The sequence below is a fragment of the Equus asinus genome, chromosome 1, assembly GCF_041296235.1.
Source record: "Equus asinus isolate D_3611 breed Donkey chromosome 1, EquAss-T2T_v2, whole genome shotgun sequence".
Classification (NCBI taxonomy): domain Eukaryota; kingdom Metazoa; phylum Chordata; class Mammalia; order Perissodactyla; family Equidae; genus Equus; species Equus asinus.
Genome location: NC_091790.1, coordinates 151,891,368 through 151,914,366, shown reverse-complemented (window position 1 = coordinate 151,914,366; position 22,999 = coordinate 151,891,368). Strand labels below are relative to the sequence as shown.

At 37.1% G+C, this 22,999-nt stretch overlaps 1 protein-coding gene and 1 pseudogene across 1 annotated transcript in view; one reads left to right on the top strand and one right to left on the bottom strand.

The window, feature by feature from the left end:
• Positions 1-22,999, bottom strand: part of ITGB8 (integrin subunit beta 8) — a 78,927-nt gene that overhangs the window by 51,876 nt on the left and 4,052 nt on the right. The window lies entirely within an intron of this gene.
• On the top strand, positions 17,141-18,448 carry LOC139045337 (large ribosomal subunit protein eL31-like; annotated as a pseudogene).

Below are 22,999 nucleotides of genomic sequence, written 5' to 3'. Positions count from 1 at the left end.
TCTTCATATCAAGTGAGAGTTTTAGGAAACATTTCTAATCTTTTTCTGCCCTAAAGTCTAAACCACAAAATTTGAACCAAATTTAAAGGATGTCCATGGTTATCTGAAGAAGGAACAACTAAAACTGATAAAGATTTTAGTCCTTGATATTCAGGATCAATCATTCTAGATTCTCCTGTTACTCCTAGACAGAATGATTTGTGAAAAATGCAGAAACGCATTTTTTTTCCAGGCAGTATCCTTTTCCTAATTGCATTTACTATACAAATTAAATTAAACTTAGATAATCACATAAAGCTACTTCCTTTTTAAAAAAAACAAAGTAAACACTTATAATGAGTGCATATTCTCCTTTGATAACAGTCAAAACCAGGCAAATTGAGCACATAGAATAAAGTTTGGAGTATAACTTCATATATCATGGTCATGTAAAATATTATAGATATCTTCAAATATATTACCTGATTATTGAAAGCTCTCTTTTAAACAGAAATTTAATATATGCTGTCATTTGATATAAAAATCAAATCAAAGAAATAGATTAGCATTCTAATCACTTGCCATTACCCAGTTATTCCAAGTTCTGATTGAGAAACTGCTTCCTTAAGGTCCCTACAAAAATATAGGGAGGGAAGAGGTGATTAGGGCTATTTCTTTGAAAATCAGGCACAGGAAACAAAACCAAAGTCAGTTAAATTTTAATAGGGATTAAATAAAGGGGCATGGGAGAAAAGGTGGAAGCTTGGGAAGCTCTTTTGAAAAGGTAGAGCTGAATAGGGACTCTCTGAAGAGCTAGAGATGTATCATAAGAAAGTTAATGCTTGAGGCAGTATCTCAAAATTGGAGGGAGCAAGGAAATAGTACAACTACTTGTATTTCTATTTTTTTCCTATTTTTTCCTTGGAATTCATATGAACATAATATAAAACTGCATTTTTTATTATCATTTTTCATTTGCTCTTTTACTTAGTATTCAGAATATATGAAACATAACTTTATTGTTGTAATAGACAAAGAAGTAGATATAATTAAAAGAATTAATACATCTATGGCAGAACTTGAGCTTACTAAAACATTTTTTATGCAACAAGTGCAGGTTTCAACTGTGCTCATATAGAATTAGTTGAAAAATTCACTTTAATATTTGTAGTTTGCTACTAAATTATACATTCAGAAAATACCACTTTCTAGCAGCAACCCCAGTCTAGAGTATTCCTCTCCTCTGCCTTTACCATATTGTTTGTTTCAACCATGTAGCAAATAAGCATTCAGCCCATAAAAATGAAAATTAATATCTTTATGGGGAAAACCATTTTGTATAAATAATTTTGCCTCTACTTGCTCTTGAAAAAACATAGACCCATATTTATTTTTAGTGAAAAGCAGCTTGGATTCCTTTCTTTCTTGTCTTCTCTGTTAGCTGTTCCAGTGGTCAGGTTTGATAGTCTAAAGGTATATTTGGAGGAAAAGGTATGATCACGTTCAAGTCTTATATAGTGGCTCAGGAGATAGGGTGAGGGAATGAGGACATCATAAGAAGAGATAATTGTCTTAGCTCCCCAGAGGAAGAATCTGAGGTAGAGATTCTTGGCAAGTGATTTATTAAGAAAGGAAGTGAAGTAAGAAGGTCAGGACAGGGCAAGGCACTAAGCAAAGATGTGGATGCAGTAGAAGTCTGGTCTCAGCCTGATCTCACCCAGAACTCGGGGCACAAATGATACAAAGTTGTCACACCTTGAGGGAAGGGAGGTCTGGCTTTTATATCCTCCCATTAGTAGGTCATTGGCTGAGGGCAGCCTGGAGGGGTTTTGGGGGTTAGGGTGGGTTAACCTCCAGATGCCTCAGAGCCACGTGGCTCACTTTGGTGGAGGCCAATTCTTCTAAGGTGACAGCTGTAAGCCACTAACAGCCAGAGTTCAGAGTGGTTGGGGATGGTGCACCAGCCCTATGAAGGCATGTCTAGACCAGCAGTAGCCATCTTCAGACCTGAGGGAACCTTTCTCATGGAAGAACAGCAAAGGCAAAGGGAGCCCAGGCCACTCACAGAACCAGGGAGTTGTGGCCTCCATTCTGGGTTGTCTCTCAGAACTGTTTCTGATGTAAAAGAAAAACTCACCTGAGTTTTTAAAGATAAATTAATAAGAGAAAGACTTGAGCAGGATTAATATAAATGCCTTTTTAGAAATGTTAAGCATGACATTATGGTAGACCATCTACTCTGAAGAGATTTTTTTTTTTCATGTTTTGTTTTTCCTTGGAAAAGTAGGACTACTAGACTGTCAGTTTGTGGAGGCCAAGTACTTACACATATTTTCTTTCTTTCCCCAGTATTTGAGCCCAGCACCTGGTACACGCTTAATAAATGTGGGGTGAATAAATGATATTCTAAGTTGCAGTTGATTTGTCAGTTTAATTTCTTAGGTTTTTATAGCTCTTGATTATTTAAATTTTAAAATAATATTCATAGTATACCTGAAATTTATATAATGTTATATACCAATGTTATGTCAATAAAAAAAATACTTCATTTCCAAAACCTATTTTTGCAAAAAGCAATATAATTATGTTTACTTAATGATACACATCTGGATGAACTCATCTTGATGTTTCCAAATGTGAAAAAAGCATACCTATAGTGACAAATTTATTTGCTTTACATTTGGTCTTCTGATATTGTATAGTTGCTGGAAAGAACTAAAAACTCAAGACTGTTTTCTTTCTGAAGAACTCTGAATATATGATGGAAGGATGCTGAATTGAAATTGCACTTTTTAAGGCTACCATTTTCACATGCAAAACCACCAAATTCATTTATTTTTTTCTTATAGCTCAGATCTAAAGCAAATTTCAATTCAGCAAATGTTCTTTGCCCCTATAAGGTTGCGTAATTTCTTACTGAGCAGAACTTCCTTATAATGCCAATGTTAGGAAATAGCAGTAATGTATCTTCTTCTCATTAGCCAGGTTTATTAGGCTTTTATTACACATAATCTTCATGTTTCAGGACAAATTTCAAAGTCCCTTGTTATATAGCAAAAACTCCATGTGAGTTCAAAAGGGTTTTATGCTAGCATAAAGATTTTTGGAGAACAAAATGGGGGGAAGAGGCACTTTCAACACTGGGCAGGTTAAGAAATGTTAAGGCAATGCTACACATTCCATTAGTCTGCCCTGCCCTGTTCAGGGCAATCTCGACATGAGTCAGAACTTAAAGTGTGCTGTGATGGCATTAATCAAAACTCTAGTTCATGAAGGAATTTACAGGAAGAACCATTGCGAAGTCACTGATGACACTTGTTTGTGTTGAAACGGGCCATCACAAGAAGGCAGGTCTGGTGGGGTCACATTACAACCTTTCATTGTGATTCGTTTACACACATTTTAATCAACTTTACTTTGAAAAATTCTGATTGCAGCATACATTGAAATATCATATAATTTATGCTGTACATCAGAAAACTTTTTAACTTGAAAGGGGGCACTGTTAATTACACTCATGTTACAGGTGTAAACTAGAAGGCCTCAGGTAAGCTGAGGTCTAAGATCACCCTAAATGTGCAGTAGTTTGGTGGTGTAAAACAAGAAATAAAAAAAATAAATGGCACTCCATGCTGAAGTGACAGGAAATATGAAAGGAGAAAGAATGCCGTAAGTAGGTGATGAAGGAATCTCTTTACATTAAGGAGGGCCTGACAGGTTTTGAAGGATGGGTACAACGCAGAAATCTGGTTGAAATTTGTTTGATTGTTTTTAGATTATAAGCTACCTACATTTTGAGATATATTCTTGGATGTGGCAAGGAGATGAAAGAGTATTTGTCATTTGCATTTAAAAATGACTGAGGTTCATATTATGTCCTAGACAATAAAGTTTCTCTTGGTGGGCCAAGCAGGTATTCAACATACCAGCAGAGTTTCTGAGGACGATCAAATTCAGTTCTGCAGTTGTTCCTTTACCTAAGTACATCAGTTTGTCTTCTGACACTCAATTACCTGGTAGGAATTGGTGAGAAAGTGAGAGAAACTCAGGAAGAAAAATGGGGGTCAAATCACAACAGCTCTCAGTATAGCTTTCCTACTTCAGACTCGGAACTTCAAAAAGGATCAAAATCTCAAGATTCAGAGAGGGCTCTAGAGGCCCCTCTGAGGCAAATTTTGGTTAAAGCTGCATTTGTCTGACTTGGAAAAGCAATATTAGTCATGTGCTTTGTATCTTGTTTTAACTGGAACTTTTCCATACATTCCAACTGTCCTGTTTATGAGGCACACTCCCTTTTTATAAAAGCCAAAATATTCACCGGTTTCCCACTCCATTCCTCTAAATAATGTTTTTAATCGAACACATTAGAGGTTCCAGGGGCTCTTCCTATTTTCCTCTCCAACTCTTGGCAGGTATGAATTTCCTTTCTCCCACTTAAAAAAAAATCACACTGCTATTCATGTCAAAACCTCAAATGGCATAGTTAAGAAGGTAAAAGAAATGCCCCAGGATAGTAGGAACATGTTTTCTACATTATATTTTTTAAGCCCAAAATGACATTGCAGGTGTGCACTTGATTAGAGCAGCAAAGAAACACCCTATATTGTAAAGAATTTTGTTCTAAGTAAAAAAATGAATTAAAATCCAAAGTGAATTTTAGTTTATTTAGCATTTGGTTTTCCTGTAATTACATTTCAAAGACCAAAAAAGTATTTATATTTGACTCTGACACTTGAAAAATCAAATCTATATATACAATAGGATAAAATTAGGGAAAATAAATAGCAAATATTTATTAAGTGGTTACTCTATTTTATGTCCTTTACCAAGCACTTCATATGTATTATCATTGAAACTTTAGAAAACTCCAATGAGGAAAGCATTACTATGCCCATTTACAGATGGGGAACTAAAGCTTAAGCAAAGTCTCATCCCAAAGTCACACAGCTAGTGAGTACAGAGATCAAGTCTGAACCCACTTCTGACTATAGAGCCTTTCCTCTTAAACACTGTCTATATGGAATAGAGAATAACATAAAGAAAGACAATTATCCCAAAGTTTGGATTTAAGACCCTTGCTAATTGTGGTATTATTAGTCCTTAAGTGATGACTCAATAATAATTCCCATTATTAGCTCAAGATAATTCTTTCATACAAGTAGTACGTCATACTTTTCCTATCATCAATCCCACTAGAGAGATGAGGGTGTTAGATTCTCCCCAGTAGGATTATTTTCTATCCTCAGTGCCAAAGATCTCCCTAAACACTTCAGTGCCCTTTTCAAAATTCATTTTATTTCCATGCACAAGGAAACTTTGAGTTTTAACACCAAAGGCCAAGCCTGAACATCTCACCCAGTGCCTGAATCAGATTGGTTGGCACTTTTTCAGCATGGGGGAAAGCTTCTCCTTTTACGACTGTGTTTCCCCAACCTCTTGCCAGGGGACAGCTCTGGGCTGCATGCTAATGAGGCAGAAGCACTTGAAATGATGTTTGCAGTTGCTGTTTCCATTTGTGAATTTCCAGTTCTGCCCTGGAAGCCAAATCTGGAACAGGGAAGCAGGCAACTTGTTCTTGTCCTAACTCTGCCTATTCTCTGACTTTGGCTTCATAAATTAACTTTGCTGAGGTTTTGCTTCCTTGATGATGAGGTAGGGAAAATGCTCCTCTTTATGTGCTATATGTATCCACTGAGCTGTAAAAACACTTTAAAAAGTAGAGTATGAGTTAAAATGACAGGATTGGTAGAGAACATTTGCTTTATAGCATGTACAATTCTGTTAAATTATGGGAATATTTTAAGATACAATTTATAATATGAAAGATTTATTTTAAATGGCCACTCAAAACCCTGTCTGTTAGGTATATTTGTTAGTTGCCCAACGGCTGCCCAGTAATGCAGAATCATTCACCATTTTATATTTTAACATTGTCAGCAAAGAGGCACAAGGAAACTTTTTTGGGGATGGAAGTTTTCTGTATGTTGATTGTAGAGGTAGTTTCACAGGTCTACACATCTGTCAAAATCGATTGTCACTTTAAATAGATGTAGTTTATTGATGTAAATTATATCAATAAATTTAAAACTAGCGTTGTACATTAACTTAGAGTAGTATTTGTTAGCTAAAGGACAATTAGTGTACAGTGAGGAAATATATACCTTTCCTGATAGTATATACAAAAATATTAAAGTACTTTATATGGTTTTTAAAAAGTAAGCCAATGACACATTATATAAATCTTTTGACTTACAGATCATTTTGTGTTTAACTAAAGTCATTTATCCCTACACTGTATTTACCTGATTTACATAATTTCTATTCAGATCAAAAGGTAAATTATTTTAATGCTCCTTCGGATTGACTCAGTTATGGGATGGTAAAACTTTCTTCAAATTTAAAAATTATTATTTATATTCTACTTGGAATTTCTTGAAAGCCCTCAGCAGTAAGAAAAATTGAAAAAAGTAGGTAGTAATACCAAATGTAAGATTAAAAATCTTAGTAATTAGTACTATTATTGTCACTAATAATACTAACATAGTTTGAAGTACACATTAATAATATTTTATTAATATATTAATTTATTAATTTTATTAATATATTTTATATTCTATTCTCTCCAGTAAAACCTCTTCTATCTTCAATGTCAAAGATGATCCTAAATACTTTAGTGTCTTATAAAATTAATTTTACTTTTGGGCTCAGGCAAAGGAAATTCTGATTATAATCAAGATTTTCACTTATCTTATGGGAAATGAATTTAATACTCTATAATACTTCAATTGCCTTAAACTATTACAATTAATAATTGCCCAGTTTAATTTCATTGGCTGTAATTTGACAAGGTACTTCTTTAGATATATATCTCAATTATCAATACTTTACCTCATAGTCTTCAGTGTGTACCTCCTAAGAACAAGGATATTCTCTTACAAAACCACCATGGAGTTGATGAATTCAGGGCATTTAATATTGATACTATATCATGAGTTAATCTATAGTCCATATTGTCCTATGAAATTCTTGCTCCATGTTCTCCATATTTCCCGAAGTCATCCAACTATTACTTCTCCTTCAAAACTCAGCTTTATCAGAGTTCATCATTGTTTGGGTAAATATTCAACCAATGCTTTAATCTTCTCCTCACTCTCATTGGCTACTTATAGGGTTATCCCTCATTCCCCATTTCCAATAGTATCAACCTCTATTCTTTCAAAATTTACAGCTCCTCATCTTTGTTACTATCAGCAGATGCTTTTCTAAATTATACAATGTATTCATCACCTTGCTCATGGTATTCAGCCTCACCTGATTCCATATAATCACCTCCACATCTCACTACATCCACATTAGGAAGAGTTGTTTGGAATCCTTGGGGCCAGGGACTGTGGCAGGGAATTCTCATGAGCTACAGGAGCCACTGGATCATGGAACCATGAAAGAGTTCTTTGACCCAAAGACCAAACAGAAGCAGGATGAGTGACAAATTCAGGAGCCAGAGGATGGGACAGAGGGCAGGCTCCTGAGCCAAGAATTCTAAACATGAAGTTGAAAATAAACAGAAGTAGGTCAGACACAAATAGAGTGATGCATCTGAAGCAACAGTTTAAATCTTAGCATCTGAAGCTCCTTTTATGGGGGCACTGTCACCGGCCTACTAAGGATTGGGTCTCTTCCAAATTCCTATCTCACCTCACCTAGCCCCTAGGCCTTGCTTTTATTCACCTCTTGTTGACTTTCCATCATCATTTCTCACATACGCTATTCTGATTCTCTCTCCTCAAATCCCCAAACACTTCTCCTAAGTAGTCATATTTAAGATATGACCCTAACTTACCTTTATATTGCCTAAAATATCTAAATTACTGTCTTTGTTCTCTTTTTGGAGGAAGGAGAATTTTCCTCCTTGCTAAGATCATTTCCTCTATCTGTCTAGTGAATTGCTCACTCCAAGTCAAACAATAATTTCCTAATTATATTTAGTAACTAGCATTTAGCAATGTTTAAATATCCTCTGTCTTTTAACAGTGAGTATGCTTTCTATCACTTCTTCCATTCTCACAATTAATTAATTTTTTATATCTTTGGATATTTTTACACCTCTCTAAACTCTATACCTTGATAGCTTCATGAACTAACAAGACTGTAAGTCTCACCTCCTTGCACAAGACCACCAAATTAGTATCTGCAGTTTCAAACTGTCACCCAAGTTTCTCTCTTGAATTGTCAACAATCTGCTAGATATCCTAGTTAGATTCCTGCTGGAACTTCAAAATCTGCAAGTCTCAAATAAAAATCATCTTCCCATCCACCAGTAGCTCTTCCTGACTTAACTGACCTATTTTCTGTTAGTTACTTTATTCTCCTAGTTATTCTGCTTTAAATCTTTGTGGTCAATCTTGACTCCTTCCTCGACCATAACAACCTGTAAGTCACTAAGACTTCTTGCTTTTACCTCAGTCTCTTTAGCATTCATCTCTCTGTTAGTGGACTTCACCCTAGTTTAGACCCTCACTATTTATCATTTGCTTTACTGTAACAACTTTCTCACAGTCTTTTAACTCGGGCATCTACCACTAAAATTCATTGTATAAATTATTGCCAGATTTGCTTCCTGATACAGCATCCTTAATGTATCACATTACTACCCTACTAAAGAATCAAATTAAAAGCCTTCAATGACTTCCTGCCAGCTGAGTAGTAAAGTTCTAACAAATCTGCCTAGATCTAACTCTACTGCTCCCTCTTTCACCTCTCCTCTGATGCCCTGTGTTATGGACAATATGTATGCCTCCTCTCTCTGCCTGCAGAGTCATCCTGGGCATTTCCCTCCATTACAATCCTTCTAGTCCTTCAGCATCCAGTTTAGACACTTATCTCACACATCTCTGCCATCAATTCCTTCCTGTTCCCTTCAGGTATAGCTGATCTCTCCACTTTCTAATCCTCATAAGAATTTGCATTGTGATCCTTACATTCTGATTGAATAATAGTTATTTGTATGTATGATATTTAGTTATTTGTGTTTTGTTTATTTAGTTATGTGGTATGCAAGTGTGTGTATAATTTACATATTTCACATATGTAAATATAATTAGCAAGAAGCAAATCATCTCCTCCCTTGTAATTACCAGGGAGGAGATGATGTTAGACAGTTTGAAAGTCTTTGCTAAACCTTTTCACTTCCAAAGCATTGTTGGTTTGTACCACCTTCAGGTATAATCCTCAGGTATTGTACACTCCCTTAGGCAATGAGCTCCATCATCTGGGGTCATTGGTAGCTCAAGGCATCCAGAAAAATCCATCTCTCACTCGACAGGAAATAGGATAGACTGAGCCCCTCACAGAAGAACAAAGTCAGGCTTCCTCAGACCTCTTCCCATCCTTCCATAGGTATCAAGAGCAAGCCCCAGAACCTCCCCTCCCTGTCACCACTCAATCTCATCATTGCTGTCTACCTTGAGTTCACGAAGACTAATCTCACTTCTCCCTGTTTACATCAGTCCCTTTAAGGAGTCTAAGATTTGCAGATGTCCCTCATTTCCCCCACATGCTCTAATCCCTATAAGGCTCTACACAATCTCTCCTCTCCCCATCTGCACTCCTTTAGAACTCCAGAAACCCTCTTCTTGTGCTCTCCAAAATTCATAGTCCATTTCCGGAAGAATTCCCTGTATCTCAGTCTCTTCTCTGAATGTTCCCATCCCTTCTTGCTCTAACATAACCTGGCTCTCCCCTGAGGACATGGCTTCCCTTACTGACCTCATGAGTGATGACTGATATTTCTCCCAAAACCCTCATGGCACTGAGCCTGGAAGCAGATAAGTGTCTTCCTTAGTTCTCATTGCCATTTCCAGGGCATTCTCCTTCCCTCATCCCTAACGCTCACCCAGCTTTGACACTCTTAACTCAGATTACATCACCCACTACTCGGAATTGCTGCAAGCATTTACTGACCATGAGAAAGGTGATGCCGTCTCATTTCTAGAGAATTTTGACTCCTTGATCATTATCATGCTCTTCAACACTACTATTTCAGTTCTTGGCAATTTCAGTATATATGCAGATCATCTTTGCAATACCCAGATGCCTCAGTTCTTGTTCTCTTTTCCTCCAATTATTTTGTCCTCCACTCTGATTTAGCTACTTTCTTCCATGGTCATAGCTTTAGACCTTGTAATTACCAGTAACTGCAACACATCTACAATCTCAATTTAACATGTCACCCTCTCTGACCACCACCTCCTGTCTTTCAATCTAACCCACTCCTTCTAGGATCCAGACACCAACAATCTGCCACCCCCAGTCCTTCTATCCTCCTACCTATTTTACATCTCTTGCTATCTAATCTCTTCTTGATCCCTCCTCCAATTATTCACAAGGCTAACTCTCTCACTGCCTTCAAGACTTCAAGGAATGCTCACACCAGTACTCCTTACTCCCAATCTAAGTTTGTTTGATTCTACAGAAGGTGCTAGACTTATAGCACATTCCAGCATGGTACACATTCTATTTATTTTGTCTATGGTCTGCCTTCTACCATTAGAATGTAAACTCCATGAGGGCAGATATTTCTCTCTGTTTTGCTCATTGCTCTATACCCAGGGCTTGGAGCAATATCTGGCACATGGTAGAGACTCAGTACATAATTGTTGAATGAGAAGATGAATGCATGTCTCTTCTATCAACCAAAATGTCCTGTTTGCTCTTGCTCTTTCTTTAACTTGATATGTTTACTTCTGTGTCACTCAGATAACTTTCTCTTAATTGTGTCCCTTCTCTCAGTCAACTGTGGCACTCTCCTTTTGGGGAAGCTTTGTCCTGTTTCTGCACTTACTCTCTTTGGCCATCTGCACTGCTCCCCAACACTCATACGTAATTTTTTTTTTGACAAGTTGGCCCTGAATTTTACCACTTTGATATCCCTACTCTACTCATTTTATAAATTAATCCTTGTACTTTTGTTCTTCCCATCTTTACACACTGATTTAACAGTTTCTGCCAATAGCTAAAAACAATGTAAGTAATCATGTATACTATTAGGGTACAGGATGCACAACCTGGATTTTGCTTCATGCTGATGCATTTTATGACAGTCCCTAGGAATACACTGTGCCTAAAAAGGTGAACCATATGTATAGAAAGTCTAAGTAGTTGAAAATTTCAGTTAATCAAGGCTCTATAATTTAATTCTCTGCTAAAGTATAGGAAAAATGAAAACTAAGTTTTAATATTTAGAAGAGACTTTGAGGTTTTGTCTTGGCATCAGGACACATTTGACCTATATCCTGTCTGGTTCAGAAGTCTAAAGTGCTACAGCACTAATGACCCAGACTGCCCACCTCAGCCCCACATCACCACCTTGCTTTGTGTGCTCACACAGTGCCCCAGGCGCAGCTATCCCATCTGCATGGTATTTTCCTTCTCCTCTGTCCCCATAGCAACTAGTACAATGGCAAATGCACTGAGTAGGTGCTCAAGCAATACTTTTTGATTTATTGGTTGAATAACTGTGAGGCTTTCCTCAAATCTCAAAGAAAGTTCGAATAATGTACTTATCAAGGCAGGAAATTTTATAAACACGTCTTGAAAAGATTTTCAAAAGAAAGAGTCAAAATATGAATGATCATGGATTGAATTAATTAATTCTGCTGGATCAGTAAAAGCTGGTGAAACAGCAGCAACCCACTCAGAAATTAAATCGTCACCCAACGTCCAACACTCCAGGTCTAATCTTTCATATCTGAACCCACTTGTTTTCTACTCAGCTTCCCCTTGGACCTCAGGTCTCTTGTTTCCCAACGCTTAACTACCCCATTCAGGTTCAACCCCTACACTTCTGCTAAAGGCCCCCAAGCTGCCTTTTTTAATATACAACCAAGTATGATTATGTTTGCGTGGATAAATGGGAGCTACTCCCTCACCTTGACTGAGGCTATAGAGTGTATCTATACCCTATCAGACTCATGTTGCAGATCCATTGAGTATGCAGAGATAACTCAGTTTACCTACCCCTTCTGGCCTGGAAGGCTCTGCTCTATTCTGAAACAAATGACAACCAGACTCTGTTCCTCAGCTTCTGTGCTCTCACATGCAGCATGCATACCTGTGGTCATTGATTCCTTGCCTCCTAGTCAACCCTGAAACACCCAGATTTCCACTGCACTTCACTTTTGCATGCTAACAATTTAGAAAGGAGATGAATGAAAGACCCTTTTCCAAATATGCCATGGGTATGAACATTACTGGTAATACCCTCTTAGATTCTGGAATTCCCTGCCAGTCTCCCAGTGTTCATGTGCTATCTTCTGTGAACTTTTGGATGGAGGGAGTCACTATATATCTGGGCAACATTCAACAGCCTGCCTTGTATAACCAACTCATTTGGACCATCCTGAGCCACTCACTGTGCAACATCCTCAAAGCCCTAGAAAAGTGAGTTTGTGCTATTAGGGGTAATGTTCTTAGGAACTCATGTTCCTTGTAGGAAATCGTATCTAAGAATGCTGCTTTACCGGAGAGTGGGCTTCCAAAGTTTAGATAATTCTACATTTCTTGGGATTTCCTGTGTGTTCGGTTCCCTGCCTGCCAATAAGGAACTGTAACAAATATCCTAAAGTGGACTGATCAGTTAGTAGGTCCTCTGCCACAAGGCAGCTCTGTAGAACTTGAAGACCCAATTCTGCTGTTCTCTGGAGCTTGAAGTTTTAACACAGGGTTAGAAACATCTAATTTGGCGAAAGGGCCAAGAAAATCGTGATTCCATACATGGGCTTTTTTGTTTAGAGAAATTATACCCAAAGGAATTGATAAGTACCCCATCTAGGAGGAAAAAAACCCAAGTCATCTGGGTAGTGTTTGAGAAGTCTATCCTGTCGGGAAGAGGGATGTAACATCCAGTGACAGTTATAACCAACCAAACATTTCTGCACTGCCAAATAATTCAGTCAGAAGGAGCACTTGTCTTTTGTTAACTTCAAAATCAAACACGTCTCTGAGAGGCAGAAATTGTTAAAAAGGCCCTGATATCTGACTCTTCATAATGCCTGTAAGTCAATTTCTGGCCCAGTAAGTCTATCACCAGATAATCTAGCCTGCAACCCTGTTCTCAGAGAGCAGTGACCTCTGGCATCAATGCTATGCTGAGCTCCAAATAGCCAAGGGTCAGTCCTGGACATGTGTATCAACACCATGTGCACCCTAACAGGAGCACTGGGCCTCATTCTACAGCTGTGTTATATTGCCTTCAGCAGGGCACAGGTACATGCTCAGGAAACCCCCTCCCCTTCTTCTACCCCATCATAGTCCCATCATATGTCACTGAGTATCATGTGACCTTGGTTTCTTCAAGAGGCATCAAACATGCTACCTCCTCTGAAGTAGGGACTGGTACTAATAACTGGTTCTCACATTTCCATTACCAACCTCAGAGGGCAGGTACTGTGATTACATACATTGGCCCTCACCTTAGGGCTCTGGTTCTACACAGCTGTGGTTGAATCACTCATCAAAAGGGACCTTTTAAACCAAAATTTAGAATGTCTGAAACTGACTCCTTTCTTGAGTGCCTCTTTCAGTGTTACTATCTTCCAGATGCATTTTCTTGAAACTTAAGCCCTATGTATCATTTCGAGAAGGTTTTCTTTTCAAATTATGATCTATTTGTCTTCAATTCACCATAAAAATCCAAACCAAATGTACAAAAAGACAATACAGTGATATCTTGGAAGGTATGCCTTGTACTAAGAAAAAGACTAGCTAGGTCATTTTTCTGCCAATAATACAGTTCTGTTACAATGAGTTCCTTTGTTTCCAACTAGAACAGCCAGTTTTACAGCAATTCCTGCACACTCCAAAACTTTCTTGCGTTCTTAGTTCTACCACAATCAATGAATACATCACTAGGCATAGCCAGCCTGGCCTCCTAGCCCAACTCGAGCTGGCAATTAGGAAAGATATTCCCTAGTTTGGCACTCCTTAAGATACCTCCTGTCAATCTAATCTTGTAGAATTTTGAATTTTTCTTTTAATTGTTTTCTTTGGTCAACTTTATTATATTCTAAAGCTTCTTTGGAGCCTTGCGGTAATCCCTCATTCCTTAAGGATAAAGCTTTCTACCCAGCTCCTTTCTCTACACAGTATCTGTAACAGACTAGGGAATTATACTAAATATGGTCCCCACTGAAATCAGGAAAAATGCTTGTACCTGGGAAAATGTTTGCAGTTCAATTCTAAGGATAGGATCTTGGCACCATATGTATATGTGGAACAAACTGTACCTTAACTGTGGGTGCATTTTACCACTGGCATATGTTGCAATATCAACTTTCTATTCCAAAAGGAAGTTGCCTCCAAAACCATGGAAAACATTAAAACATCTCTGGCCTACAGCCACTGCACACCTCACATACCTAATAAGACACAGTTGGCACGTTTCTTCAGACCTGACATATTTCTTGTCTTCTATCCTCCTGTCTTCATTGCCAGCCTTTCCCTCCACTTCCAAACTTGATCTATCCCATGGACTTTGGCTTGAATTAGCCCTTGGAAGCTATTCTGGTTCCTTACTTTATACTACCTGGGGAAACTCTCTAGAATATTCAAACTGCACCAGTACTGATCTGGAGTGGCAACAGACTCTGTCTTTGACAAATGTGACAGTATTTGTTGATTAAAACAACAAAAACACCTGGGAAAGAGAGATAAAATGTCTCTAGAACCAGTATAGTAATGATGGTTGGCTCATTGATAAGGTTACTGTGAAAGGCCACTTTTTAAGGCCTTATGTGCTGTTTTAAAATATGAACTTTTAGTACTTTGAATAACAGCACTCAAAAGCATCTTTTAAAGTCGTCTTAGGAGTATATATTCAATAAGACCACTATAATTTAACACTGCCATTTCGATTTAATGATCTTATTCTTATTAATTAAACTAATTTTAGTTGGGAACTGATTTAAATAACTCATGGAGGATAACTTTAATATACCTGTTTAATATTAGTAATTTCCTAGCAAGAATCGATTCTGGTACTTTTGTTGAAAGGTTGGACTGTTTTAATTAAATTATAAAATCCTAATGGAAAGGATTTTGACTTTCATCATATTTTTCTTTGATCTGTAAATTATACTAATTTACTTACTGTGAAAACAGAAAGTCACATTAAGAGTGATTTTTAAGTTGAAAAATAATCCTTTTAGTCCATGAAGGCAGTATGAAAATGTTTTTTCTACATATTCATTCACTTGTACATATTAAATATATGCTAGTTGAATAATTCAATCAAAGTTGGCTTATTCATATAAGTAAAATGTTTTCTGTGACATGTTTTAAATTAATGGGGGAAATAAAAAGTAAAACTAAATTAAAAATATGCATTCACTAGACTCTCACTACAACACTATTTGCAAGAATAGAAGTCAGTGTAATCTGTACACATCTTAGAGTTTACCAAAGGCATTCAGTTCCCTACATATAAAAGCACCTTGACATGAGGTGGTTCTCCTTATGCAGTCATCTCTGGTGCTTCCATTGTTTGCCACCCTTCCTCCTAATAATATGTAAAATACTAGACAAGTCTGCCCCTAAATTTCTTAGGGCCACAAGCAAGGATACAAATGGTGGCGGGCATAACAAGACTAAATATTTAACAGTTACAACCCAAGATAAGAAACCATTAAGTAAAATGATTTCTATATTCCCATCTTGAAAAATATGCATTGGTAATGCGCTAGAAGGCTAGGTCTGAATTTAGAATTTCAGACTCTTTAAATTTCTGGTTGGGAACTTGGCACTGTGTGAAGTGTTGCCCCTATAGCCCTTGATCTGCCCCTCTTCTCTCTCAAATCTAGCTTTATTCTGCATTGAAAGTAGCCTATCATTTACTGCATGGACACTCCTGCCCTGCATGTCCAACCTCTGTGTACTTCTCTTTCTCCTAGGTTTTGGCATACGAGTGGCACAGTCTACCCACAGGATGGCCCTGAATGTATTTTGGGGATGTTTGGGCAGAGAATTCTGGAGATGATCTAAAAGGGGATTTAAGACTATGGATAGGCTTGCCCTATGGATCCCCTGGCTGTGGGGAGGGCCAGAGCAGGGTAGGAACTCTTCTCACCCCTGGAAGATAGTCTTTAATGGTGATTGAGAGAGTGCAGAGTCAAACTCACACAGGCCTGAATTCTGGTTCCATTACTTATTAGCGAAGAGATCTTGAAATAGTTATTCAATGTTGTTTAATTAGTTGGCTTACCTATAAAATGGAAATTATCAGAGTACATACTTCAGAGGGTTGTGGGCATTAACTGATATATTTTCATACCACATGTACAGAAGGACATACAGAAAAATACTTCACAAATGTTTACCATTGTTATTCTTTTAACTCCAGAAGCCAAAACAGTGCCTGACACAAAGCTGTAGGTGCTCTAAGAAAATATGAATGAATAATGATTAAATGGATTAGAATAGTTTCTCTTTTCATTGCTTTTCTTAGTATTTTGTTAAAATGACTACAAATTTCAGTTTGTATAATCTAAATATAAATCCATTTTAAAATACACAGTGGTAAAGGATCATGATTACTTTTTATACTTAATTATCAACGATGAAAATAATAATTATCAGAGAAATCTGAAGGCAAAACAAATTTGTAAAAAGTAGATTAAAAAACACTAAGCCTCCATTTTGATCTTCGCTAAAGATTTGCCTATAAGGTCAAGAGACTGCTTTTTGGAGTGGACTGGAAAGCAGAGACAAGTGTCTTTTATGGCGTTAAACTTTGTATGGTAGAACACACTTTTTAAAGAAAACTGCATTTCTTAAAGTTCAAATTCTAGTGAGGGTTAGAGCTGAATAGGGCTTATTTGCTTAGCTGCCCAGTTTTAAACTGATGTCCTCACCTCATTTATTGAGTCATTTACTTCAAATAATTTATTAGGACCTATTGTGTTCTAGGCATTGGAGACACAGAACCAACAGGCAGTTTCTCCTCTCAAGGAGGTCACGGGTGGGTATGGAGACAGGACATGAACAAGGAGTCAGAGTGTTAGGCATGGGATGCTCTCGAAGGATTTGTATACCGTGTAGAGGAGCCTGCAGACAATGGGAGCCATGGAAGATACTGAGTAGGGAGGTAAAATGTGGACAAAGGTTAGACATGATGGAAACTGGTTAGGAAGCTCATAGAATGAAAGATATTTGAAGCTTTCTCTGTCCTAATGGCATTGTATTAAAAGGAGGGGACAGATTTGAGAAACCATTATAGACAAAGAGTTGATGTTAAGAAACAAAAATCTCCATTTTCGTTTAATCTTCTTACCTAGTATCACCCACTTATTTATCATCGTCATCCTCCCTTCACTACCTTACAGCTCTTTTCTTCCTAGCCATAAGTGAGAATTTGATCACCTTTAATAGCAAAGAAGAAAAATATTCCTATTACTGTTATCAGCTTGGAAATCCTAACATATCTTTTCCCCTTGTTTTTCTAGGAAAACGTAAACTATAAGAAAGATTGTGAAATGCCTTAAGTGGACCACAGAAATAAAAAACTTAAGAAGTTTAATGTCATATTATTAGAATGGCCTGCTCTGACTATCTTATATATATAATAGCAGCCTGTCCCAGTCCCTCTCAGGTCAGTTCTCTCACTCTGCTTTATTTCTTCTTCTTTTCATCATATATATAGATACATATATACATATATATTTGATGTATATCATATATGTTATAAAATATACGTGATGTTATATATCATATTTTATCATACATATAATATACACCATACATATATATATACATATATACACATGCATACATACATATATTTGTCCTCTTTAATTAGATTGTAAGTGTCATGTGAGTGGGGACTTTGATTTGCTCTCTGCCATATGACCAGTGCTTAGACAGAGCATCAAACTTCTGCCTGAAGTGACACAATCCCTTGTGCTCTCTGGATAGATCCCACAAATAAAAGTGGCAAGAAGAAGGGCCATTTTGCCAACAATGAGGTGGTGACCAGAGAATACACCATTGGCATTCATAAGTGCATCCATAGAGTGGGCTTTAGAAATGTGCTCCTCAGGCACTCAAAAAATTTGCCATGAAGGAGAAGGGAACTCCAGATGTGCACATTGACACCAGACTCAACTGATCTGTCTGGGCCAAAGGAATAAGCAATGTCCTATACTGTACCCATGTGTAGTTGTTCAGAAAACATGAGGGTGGACATTCACTAAACATGTTCTATACGTTGGTTACCTACATAATTGTCACACTTTCAAAAATCTACAGACAGTCAATATGGATGAGAACTAACTACTGATTGTCAAATAAAGTTATAAAACTGCAAAACACACACACACACAAACAGCAAAAAGTTCTGCCTGAAGGAAGCATAGCAGTATACACCTTTAGCCTAGCATATACTGGAAATGCCATGCTCTAAATGACCAATATTGCTAGACATGGCTATTCACTGCAAATATTTAACAGCCAGGGCAACACTTACTTTATTAAAAATGTATGGAGAAGAAATACTCTGAATATATTAAACAATATAGAATATCAAGCTATAATAGAGTGGCTCCAAGCAGCTAGGAATGCGGTGAGCCCTATGTTGATCAGTAGTCTGACTTGTGTACTATAACTTTGTCCCTTTGAACACTTTTGACTGAACTGGTTACCAGCTACTTAGCAGGTCAGTTGCTTTCTTTTTCTTTCTTGCTCATAACCACAAGTCATACACATTTATATAACACACTGGAAATCCTGTGGGAGGCAGAGTTACATTCCGGGTTATTTCCATAAAGCCACGTGTGTTCTCTCTCTTTCTCATTCCCATATGAAAACAACCATCGTGAGGTATAATTAAGATGAGTTAAGAGTATGTGGGGGCTTCAACAGGAGGTATGCTTTGACCATGCCTTCAACTCACAAATCTTTATCCTGCCCTCTGCAGTTACTCTGTGAGGGCAACAATGTTACAGGGCAGGGCCCCGGAATCTCCAGGGAAGGACTGTGTGAAGGTCGTCTTCTCTCTCACAGTCACACTGAATGTTTGTTAGAACAACTTCCAGAAAATTTTTGAAGAAAATATGAGGCAACATAATAGTGTTCAAATCCCATCTTTCCTCCTTACTAGCTAGGTGACTTTGAGCAAGTTACTAATCTCTTCTGTGCTTCAGTTTCCTCATTTCTAAAACAGGGATAATAATTCTACCTATCTCATAGTGTTAGTATGAAGATGAAATCGCTATGGTAAAGCATTCAGATCAGTGCATGGCACAGAGTGACAGCTACCCAACTGTTTGTTAAAATACATGAGCATTACACTTTCTTTCCACTACGTATAGAAGCCATGCTTATATGACATCTTTAGGATATAATTAGAATAGTTACATTTTTAGAGATTAATAATTAGGCCATCTACTTAAAAAGCTCAGTATTTAATTGTTCAACTTAATAAAATGCAATATGAATCAACATAAAATGTTATTTTTTTCTATGGCTTATTTTATTTTATAATCAATATATAGCTTACAAAATATATTTCATATATAATTGGAGAAGATACATAAGGCCTCACAGTCCTCATGCTGGCAAAACTCCTCTAAATGTGTAGACGTGGGCTGCAACGGGGACTAGAGTTTTGAGGACCAAGAAGGGCTGAGCACCTACAATACAGGATTGGTTATGAACATTGCTAGGTTATTCAATAAACATATTAAAAAACTATTTCCTGATGTCAATTTGGTTAAATAATATTACAAGTAATACAATTTTTATATCAGTTATTCACTGAGACTTATCAAACCAGCAAAAAGACATCATTTAAATAACTGAGAATGCTATACAACAGGCTCTTTTGAGGAGGATGATTTGAGCATCTTTGCTTATAATGTCCAAACAAGAGAAAGACTGTATCACAAGGTAAATAGTTTATTACTTTTAAAGAAAACTGAATGGTCTCTGCATAGGATCAGAATTTGTTAAAGTTTGAAGAACCTTAGGTCAAAACACTACCCTCTGACAGCCCATCTAGTGATCAATAAAATGGCACTGGCAGGGTGAACAAAGTGAGGAATTTAACACCAAACTATTTATACCTGGGTAAATCAAATTTAACAGGTGGGGCAGAAAACGCTCTAAACTATTAAACAAAGACCAGATTATCTTAAATATTTTATTTGCTTTGAGGAAGGTTCATTCAAAATGGAGTACGGGAAAATTGCAAAGGTAATATAGTGTTTCTATATCATGATATTACTCATGTCTGATAAAAAATAAAATTGGAATGCTAACTGATTATTATATTTATCTTATTAATTGTCTGTATTTAATCCTATTAAAAATGTCCCTTTCTCTTCTAAACTGTATCCCTTGACTTCCTCTGGTTTATTAAAATTATTAACTAATTTTGTTTTCAGTCTAATCAAGGCTTAATTAGCTTAGCAGGTGTATATATTCATGAATAAATAATATATCCTTAAAACTTATACATTTAAAAAATTATCAGCTGGTAAAATTATTCTGAGAACCTTTCTATCTGGTCAGTCCTCATATTTTTTATAGTCCTATATATGGTTCTACCACATGAGGATATACTATACTTTTCCAAAAAAAGAGGTTACAGGATTAAGTCAATTTTTATCAAATATGAATGGAAAAAAAAAAGAGGAAAATTGGCTTATTAGGCAAACCTTTTTTTTTTTTTTTGCATGCTTATATACTACATGTAGGAATACCTTTATTATTTTTTCTTCTGGAAGAAGATTCTGTTATTTTCTAATAAATATAATAGAACTTGATTCTTCAGTTCATCCATTTGTTGCAAAGAGAAGAGAGACTGATAGAAAATAAACGAAGCCCTGTCTTGGAATGAACTGGGAATCAATCTGATGACAAAATCAACAAGAAATTTACTTATTCTTTCTTTCATTCATTCAACAAATGTGTACTGAGCACCTTTTACAGAGCTGGCATTCGATAGTTAGAAAGAGAACAAAGTACCTTCTGTCATGAGCTGTCATCTAGTTGCTAGGTTGGGAGAAGAGAGAAGAGCAGTAAACAAACAAATACATAATAGATCAGGGATGCTAAGGTACATAAGAGAAAAAGGTAACTGGGGTAAGTAGGCTACACAGTGTTGATAAGGAGGACAGAAACAACCTCTCTGATAAGATGATATTTGAATAGACATCTGGAAGAAGTGAAGGAGAGGGAATCAACAAAATATCTCAGGGAAGCACATTCCAGGCAGAGAAACAGTGAGTTTAAGATTGGAGGTAGGATCATGCTTGGTGCATCCAAGGTATAGCAAGGACCAGTGTTGCTGGAGCAAAGTGAGAGAGGGAAAGAGGGTAAGGAGATAAGGTCAGGAAGTCAGCTGGATCTTGGAAGCCATGTAAAGACTTGACCTTTGATCTCAGACAGATGAAAAGCCATGTAGAGTTCTGAGTGGAGGGGTGACAGAACCTGAGGAACATAGTCTGGCTGCACCATGGAGCAGAGAAGCCAGTCCAGTAGGCATTCAAGAGTTCAAGCAAAAATGGCGTAGACCAGAGTGGTGGCAGTGGAGGTGGTAAACTGATTGTGGAATGTGAGATAACAGAGAAATCAAGGATGCTGCCAAAATGTTACTCTGAACTACTAAAAGACTGAGTTATCACTTACTGAGATGAGGATGAGTGTGAAAGGAACAAGCTTAAGGGAGAAAATTTGAAGTTTGGTTTTGAATATGTTAGGGTTGATTTTGCCTTTAGTCATACAATGGAGATGTTGAAGAGGCAGTTTGCTATACATTATAGAGATTAGATAAGAGGTCAGGACTGGGGTTGTCAGCATAGAATGGTATTTAAGACCTAAGACTGGATCAGTCCACCTGATGACTCAGTATATATCCAGAAGAGAAAGTCTGAGGACTGAGCCACTCCTACATTTGAAGGTTGGGACATGAGGAAGAACCAACATCACAGATGGAAAAGGGGCTTACACCAGAGAATGTGGGTCCAGGAAGCCAAGGAAAAAAGTGTTTCGAACAGTGTTAACTCACTGACAGATGATACGTCAAGCAGGATGAAGACTATGAACTATAGGCTATTGGATTTGGCAATAGGGAGGTCACTGTGATCTTAACAGAGTGGTACAAGTGCAGAGGTGGTAAAGAAAGCCTGACTTCAGTGAAATCAAAGAGAAGGTGAGGAAGGTTGGAGACAGCACAGATGGACAACTCTTTCAAGGTTTTTGCTATAAAGGAGAGTGAGAAATAGAAGAAGAAAGATATTACAGCATGCATGGATGTGCATATGCTGTAAATGACCCATTAGAGAGGAGAAAAACCGATGACTCAATAGACAAGGGGAGCACTCCTTAAAACGAAACTCAAACAAGGTATATACCTGCTGTGATTCCATCGGGATAAAGTAATTAAAGTTTGTCTGGGGAAGTAGATTTATTCCTGTTATTATTTCTTTCTATTCATGTTATTTCTTCTTCTTCATATACATGCGTACCAAAAAGCTGTTACATATGCATACTTTCAAGAAAAATATTTTTAATGGAGCCATAGTAGAACTGTTGAAAAGTAAATGGTTGAACATGTCTGTCTTTGCTTGCCTCCTTCACTTCTGCATTCCTCCCTTTAAAGATAGTGAACATTCTTGTGGCCCTAACTTTCAGCTAAAATAATTCATGTTGTGGGATTAACACGCATGACAGTGTGTTTCTCCTCCAGTAGTGTTTTGATACCAAAACATTTTAGGATAAAATGATATGAGAGATTTGCTTCAAAATAATCTAGTTGGAAGGAGATGAACTGGGTAGGGGAAGAGATGCAAGTTGGCCTTGAGCTGATAGTTGACGAAGCTGGGTGATAGGTATATGGTGATTCCTTATACCATTGTCTCTGATTCTGTATGTGTTTGAAAATTTCCATAATATAGAGTTAAAAGTTAAAAGAAACATAGTGTCAATATCATGCTTAATCCAAAGAAATCCATTAAAAGGTGAAATTTCA